Genomic DNA, 6505 nt, shown 5'->3' with positions numbered 1-6505 from the left:
ATCATGTATTAATTGTATGGCGAATGAGAGAAGTTTTTTTTGAGGGAAACGTTAATTTCGGAAATTAAAAACAAATAAAAATCACGTAAGTAGAGTTAGGAAGTATAGGTTTCCTAAATTCATAAATGAGAATGCTTTGGTTTTGAGGGAATGCTTGGATTGTGTACTATTTTAGCGTTTGAGGTCAGAGGTGAAAGGAGTCATTAGTTCATTTGGGTCGTTTATTTCGCGGTAAATTCTTGAAAAACTGCGAGCTTCTTAGGTTCGCGTAATTCCATTTTCAGCATTTTGTCTTTGTTGCTTTTGTAGTTTTAGTCTTAGAGATTAACCATCTAGTGGAATGATGCTAAAAGTAGTTTAAGTGGCTTGACTTTAAACATTCATTTAGTTTATACGTAGTCAATGGTTCCAATGATCACATGGGAATTAATTTTCCCATGATTTTTTTTGTTTTTTTTATTATTATCTTTTTTTTTTTATTAATTTCCTGGTAGTTTTCCAGCCCTCTTCATCTATCAGAACTATAGCATTTCTGTAGGTTGTTTAGCATTTCTTAAAAACTTATCAAAATGAAAAAGGAGTCCCTCTGTACCAGTATTCTCAGCATTTGAATTGTAAGACTTTTAGTGTGAATGGCAATCTTCGGCTCTCAGCTATATTGGGACCAAAATGCTCAGTCACTACCCTCATGCAAATGTCATCAAACCTTTTTTTCTTCTTTGTCTTCGTCTTCGTCTTCGTCTACGTTCTTCGTCTTTGTCTTATTCTTTTACTTACTTATTTTATTTATTTGTTTATTGATTTACTAACTTGACTCATTGAAAGTTTTGGTTGCTGAAGTGGAGTATTACAGATTGAATAATTTACTTTGTGGTCCATGAGGACTAAGTTTTTTTCATTGCCTCTAAGCATTATTTATTCTATTTAATGGGTCCTCCAGTATATTTTTTACCCCCATGTTATTTTCCTTTTTATTTCTCTGTAAGTGACTTGATTTTGCATTACATTGAGTAGACATTCCAGATTTTAATCAAGGGGTGTTGGGGGACAGAGCCGCCTAATCAACATCCCCACCAAAGGGGAAAACCATTCATGCCAAACATTATATTGTTTAATTAATATTTGGACATTGAGTTGGAGTCTTATTGTCTGGTAAAGTGCTTCCCAACTTGTATAGGAATTACCACTGAAGATAATTATTCATTGTTGAAAGCTTGGGTCTGTTGTGAGATTATTTGTTGGGTTTCTTTTTGCATACGAAGATAAATAAAGGATCCACCTCAAGAATTGAATATGTGAAGAGAAGATCCCCTAGACCAATGGATTCCAGTGGTCTCTAACATGGGACTATCTAGGAGTCGATAAATTACATGGGGGTCAATTAAAGGATGGGGCCATTGGCCTGCCATTTGTAGTTTTTTGGGTTTAAAAGGTGACATTCCATATAAGATATAAGAAATATTTGTAATTATAACTTGCTGATACACATTTTTGATTTATATATGACTAGCTTTTATTGTATGTTTATTTTCTATCTGTGTATATGGTGTGTGTATTTGGTTTTTATATTTCATGAGAGATATTCACTGGGGGCAAGGGGATATAGAACAACAGTTTTCATAGGGCTTGGTATACAGTTTTTTTCACATGTGTCTATGGAAAGCAGGTTTGGTATGCAGTTCTTCACACTTATGTACACAGAAGCTGCAATCTACTTCAGAGTTGTTGAGATGGATGGATTTAGTGAAGGTCAGGCTTGTCAATAGTACTATAAAGTTTGGGGACCCCTGCCTTAACTTATGAACTATTGGGGGACTTCAAAAAAACAACTCTACCAAGCAAAAAAAATGGACTAGTGCTTTTTTTTTGTCAGGGCTGGTCGCACTCAATCCCGTACTGGATTATGAAATATGAGGCCGAGGAGGAGCGCTCTGAAATGCTCGGCTCTCATTCCTTCATTGGTGCCATTGCATTGGAGATCTGGTGCGCTCCACACTTGGGCCCCCCAGAGGCAGGACAAAATTCTGTAGCCATGGGCAGAAGTGAAGTGTATAATTTAAATATTAGTATTTTGAATATAGTTTTAGTTTTCCAATGTTGTTTACTAATATAATTAACTGTTTTGTATTTATTACGAATTGAAAAACAATGTGCTTCATCTCAGGACATACTAAGTCACATATGACGGGTTGCTACCAATCGTGAGGAACTTTGGTGTGGATAATCAGAGCCAAGATTTTAGTTGACTTCAGCAAGTCCACAGGATGATGAGGTAGCCTAATTATTCTTAATTTTTTTTTTCTTGTTATCCCAATATCCAATACTGTATATATTTTGACATTCATAATGCTTTCCAACCCTTTTCATGACTTTATCTCAATGAAAGGTTGGAGTTGGAAACAACCTCTGTGGTTGTATTGCATCAGAGTTGCTAAGAGAGGCTGAGTAGTTGGTGTATATGAAGGATTCATCCTCAGACCATTATTGTGGTTACCGCAGGGGCCACAGATGTTGCCGTGAAGGGCACTAACACAGTCAGTCAAGATATTATTGCAACCTTGAAAATTTTAGGGAAGACCTCTTGAAGGTATGATTTTCTTTTTTTCCTTTAAGCAAATGTTTTCTTCTTAAAGATGTGTTGAAATATTAATGATAGTTAGGAATAAAGATATGATTGTGGTACATTCTATGGGTCTTTGATCCATACAGCCAAGTTAAACACTTAGCATGCTTATGATTCATTAATGCGTGAAATATTTATTAAAACCCTGTTTGACAAAGATTATTACTTTTCTCAGTAATTAGTGTTACATTCAAAGTGCCATACTGTAAGTTGTGAAATAAATAGAGTTGAGGGTATTGACAATTTCTTGGGGATACGTCACTGATAAATCATGATGCAGTTCATTCTCAGTGTCACTCAGTTTGTATGTGAACCATCCCCAGGTGGTGGATCACGATCTCCACTGGTACCGTCATTAATTTAGCTTCACTTTTTGTTTATTTGTGGGTTTTGCTTTTTAGGCTATAAAGATACACTTACTTGTTTTTTATGACTGTACTTTATTTTTACAAATTCTATGATCATGTTGTTGTATACAAATAATGGATCCACTTGTCACCAGTCCCGCCCCCCCCCCCCCGCACCCAATTGCCAGTAAAATGCAACTATTAGTCTGCCTGTTTTGTCTTTTCCAGATTTTTCGGAAGAATATTTTTTTTATTTGTGCACTACTAATGTCAAGAACATTATAGGGAATTATAATGTCAATAATAAAAAAACACCATCAATACTTGATTGTAAAAAAAGAGAAAAAGATAATAATAAGTAATATTAATAATAATATTCAAGAAAAGGTGAAAGGGTCACAAGGTCTATTAATTGACTCCTTTGTGGCTGAAAAAAAAAAGAAAAAAAGAGAAAAGAAAAAATAACATGAAGCTGCAGCATTTTCTGGTGATATTGGTGTTAATGCACTGACAGGAGCATAACTCTGAATTTGGGTGTACTGTCCTTTTGCCACATTGCAATAATTTTTCAATTTTAAAATGTTCATTCATTTCCAGTTGACAAGACCACACGTGAGTTCCAAGATTTTGGCTCAACACAAGATTTCTTCTCCAACTCTGGCTGTAGTTGCTGTGTTGACAGGCTGAAGTGGATAAGGCAATATTGTTGCTATCAAGATTTTCAAGAAACAGGGTGGCACTTAGGGGACTCGTTCCTTGATGAAGGTAGTTGTTTATATTTTTGGTTTTGTGTAGTACAGTTATATTATAAGTATTATTCCTGTACTTTTTTTTTTCTTTTTTTTGTTTTTTTTTTATTTTTTTTTTTTTTCTTCTTCTTCTTCTTCTTCTTTTCTTATCCTCCTTGTATCATCAACACCCAGGGTATGAAAGCTGAATTTGCCTAAGTGAATAAGATATTTGGGCTCTTTAGAACCTATTATGGGCAAATCTATTCGTTGAGATCGTAATTAATCTTGTACAGTACCTTACACATTACCACCTAAATCTATTGTGAGGTTATCTTGAGAAGAAAGATTGGTGTTAATCAGCCACGAGCGCATTGAGAATGCGAAAATTCTGATTGCGAACACCACCCTGGGACCTGACATGATTAAAGGTGTTCGGTTTCAAAGATCTCTGTCGAATCCACACGCTGAAGGTAGATGCATGTTTAACGTGGGGTAATGATATTTTAGCTAAGGTTATTGGATTTGGAGACAACGTAAAAAAAAAATTATTTACTATGAAATTATCAAGCTCTGTGGCATAAAGTGTTATGCATTTTCTTTAAAGGTTGCAGAATTGGAAATTTGCTGAGAAGGAAATGATGAAGTCAAAAGGTGCAGAAATTATCAAACATGAAGTCAATGTATTCATCAAACAGGTAAGAGGGCAGTTGTTACTGTCTTCCATAATTTTCTTGAGAAACGTGCACTTCAAGCAAGGGAGTCTTATTATAGACAAAACAGTGTAATTAGGGTCTCTTGGAATAAAAAGGTCAGATTAACATTATAATTTGAAATAGAAAGTAATTTATTTTAAGAAGGTATAAAGAGGATTGAAATTTTGGCTTCCAAAAATTGCTTCCTTTTAAATGTTTATATTGTGCAATTTAAAGACAGTTGATCTACAACTATCCTGAACAGTTTGCTGATGCTGGAGGGGATGGCCTTTGAGCATGCAGGACTTTGATGGGCAATGAGGTCTGGCTCTTGTGATGGGGTGAAATTACCTCAACATTTGTATGACATCTGAGTTGGTTAAATTGGCACATGTGATCTCATGAGAGGGTAAGTTCTCAATTTATGGTATAGACGACTGTCGTTTGCCTATATTTGATGTCAAAAGATCATGAGAAATTATAGCATTAATCCTTTGGATCCGGATGCGTCATGGCAATCACGGTCACAATAATCTGGCCATTAGGCTTACATGAGATGGGCGGGCAATTGGAGGCCGGGTAGAGATCGAAGCCACGTATGTTGTGGTGACATGACTCTATGCCTCCTATTGTGCAGGTTTTTTCCTCTTTTTATGCAGAGTGTTTTTAGCTGTTTTTGCCATTATTCCAATGTCCATATTTGCATATGATTTTATCTTGAGAAATAGTCTTTTCTTTGCACCCAAATCCACGACTTCTTTCTCTAGGTAATAAAGAAAACTTGGTGCAGAAAGAAATGTGTAACTTTATTTGTTTTTTCATATTCAATTTTCCGTAACACAACTTGTGTTGATGGCGAGTGATGCCAGGAATACGATGCTAACGTGGAAATGCATCCACTATAAAGCCAGCACTTTCAGCCATGGCTCACAGACACTGCAGATTCCACACTCCTACGGATGTAGAATAATGCAAAATCACTAAATGAATATGAAAAAAGACAAACTCCCAAGATGATTTGTGCACTTCATTTGTTCATGTGAACCTTGCCCTCAAGCCAGATTTTTTCATGACGTGATGGTCAGCATCAATCAGATGCAGACAAAGAGGTTAAGAAGGGAAGGTGAACTAAATTATTCATGTCCATTTATAGTGCATCTTGTGTGAGGACCGCATGATTCGTCTCAGTGGTGGTCACTGTTGGGTGAAGCTTGCACAATTGGGTTGGCGAGGTGCACAAACCAGGATCTTGGATGAAGCAGACCGTTCACTGCACGGTGCACTTTGCTTTGTCTTCACTCGAACAGTGAAGGTGGACACGGAACAGGTATATTGGTGGGAGGTATGATGTTTGTTGAATGTATGAATTTTAATCAACATCATAATGAAAGCCTTTTATAAAGAGTAAGTTAGTATAATACATGGAAATATTTTATTACATATATACATTTGAGTTATTTTTAAAATTATGTGTTTTATGAACAATAAGTTAATATTTTCTTGATTCATAGGTTTGCAGTGAAGACCTCTGGCCAAGGGCTGTTATGGATGATGCTGTCCATATACCTGGTAGGAAGCCCTTGGTGCAATGGAATCCTTTGCCGTTCATCCTTATGATCCCAGACCATCCATTGCTGATAATGCTGGGTATGATGCAGCCCCAGTTGGTTATCAGAATTGAGAGCAGCTCATGCTTGTGGGCAAATCCACTTTGGCGTTGAATATGGAGAAGGGGGATTGTAGATTGTATGAAAGATGTGGGCATCACAGAAAAGTTTATCAGGTTAAGGAAGTCAGGTAATGTTGTCAGCCTCTGAAGCAGCAGTAATGATTTCAGAGTTGTTGACAGTCATCAAGCAGCCCCAGGAAGCGAACTGCAGACCATGGACATTGTTAGACTAGGTGTGGTCTGTAGGAATATTGCGTTATAAATACCTTTTAAGAAGTTGAGAAAAAACATAAAGAATAGCCCAGTGCTGCCTCCTACTTCATTTGGAATCTTAAGGGAAGCTAGGCAGTCTAGAAATCAACTCGGCTAAAGCTTAAGATTTAATATTACAGTTTAATGATTTGTCAAAATGGATATTTAACATGTAACACCTTTTTTTTTTT

At 36.3% G+C, this 6505-nt stretch overlaps 1 pseudogene; it reads left to right on the top strand.

Moving 5' to 3' along the window:
- The first annotated feature begins 5315 nt into the window (after nt 1–5315).
- LOC125024877 lies at nt 5316–6290 on the top strand (annotated as a pseudogene).
- Nucleotides 6291–6505: the final 215 nt, after the last annotated feature.

Source organism: Penaeus chinensis, unplaced genomic scaffold, assembly GCF_019202785.1.
Source record: "Penaeus chinensis breed Huanghai No. 1 unplaced genomic scaffold, ASM1920278v2 CTG_859, whole genome shotgun sequence".
Taxonomy (NCBI): domain Eukaryota; kingdom Metazoa; phylum Arthropoda; class Malacostraca; order Decapoda; family Penaeidae; genus Penaeus; species Penaeus chinensis.
This window is presented reverse-complemented; position numbering and strand designations above follow the sequence as displayed.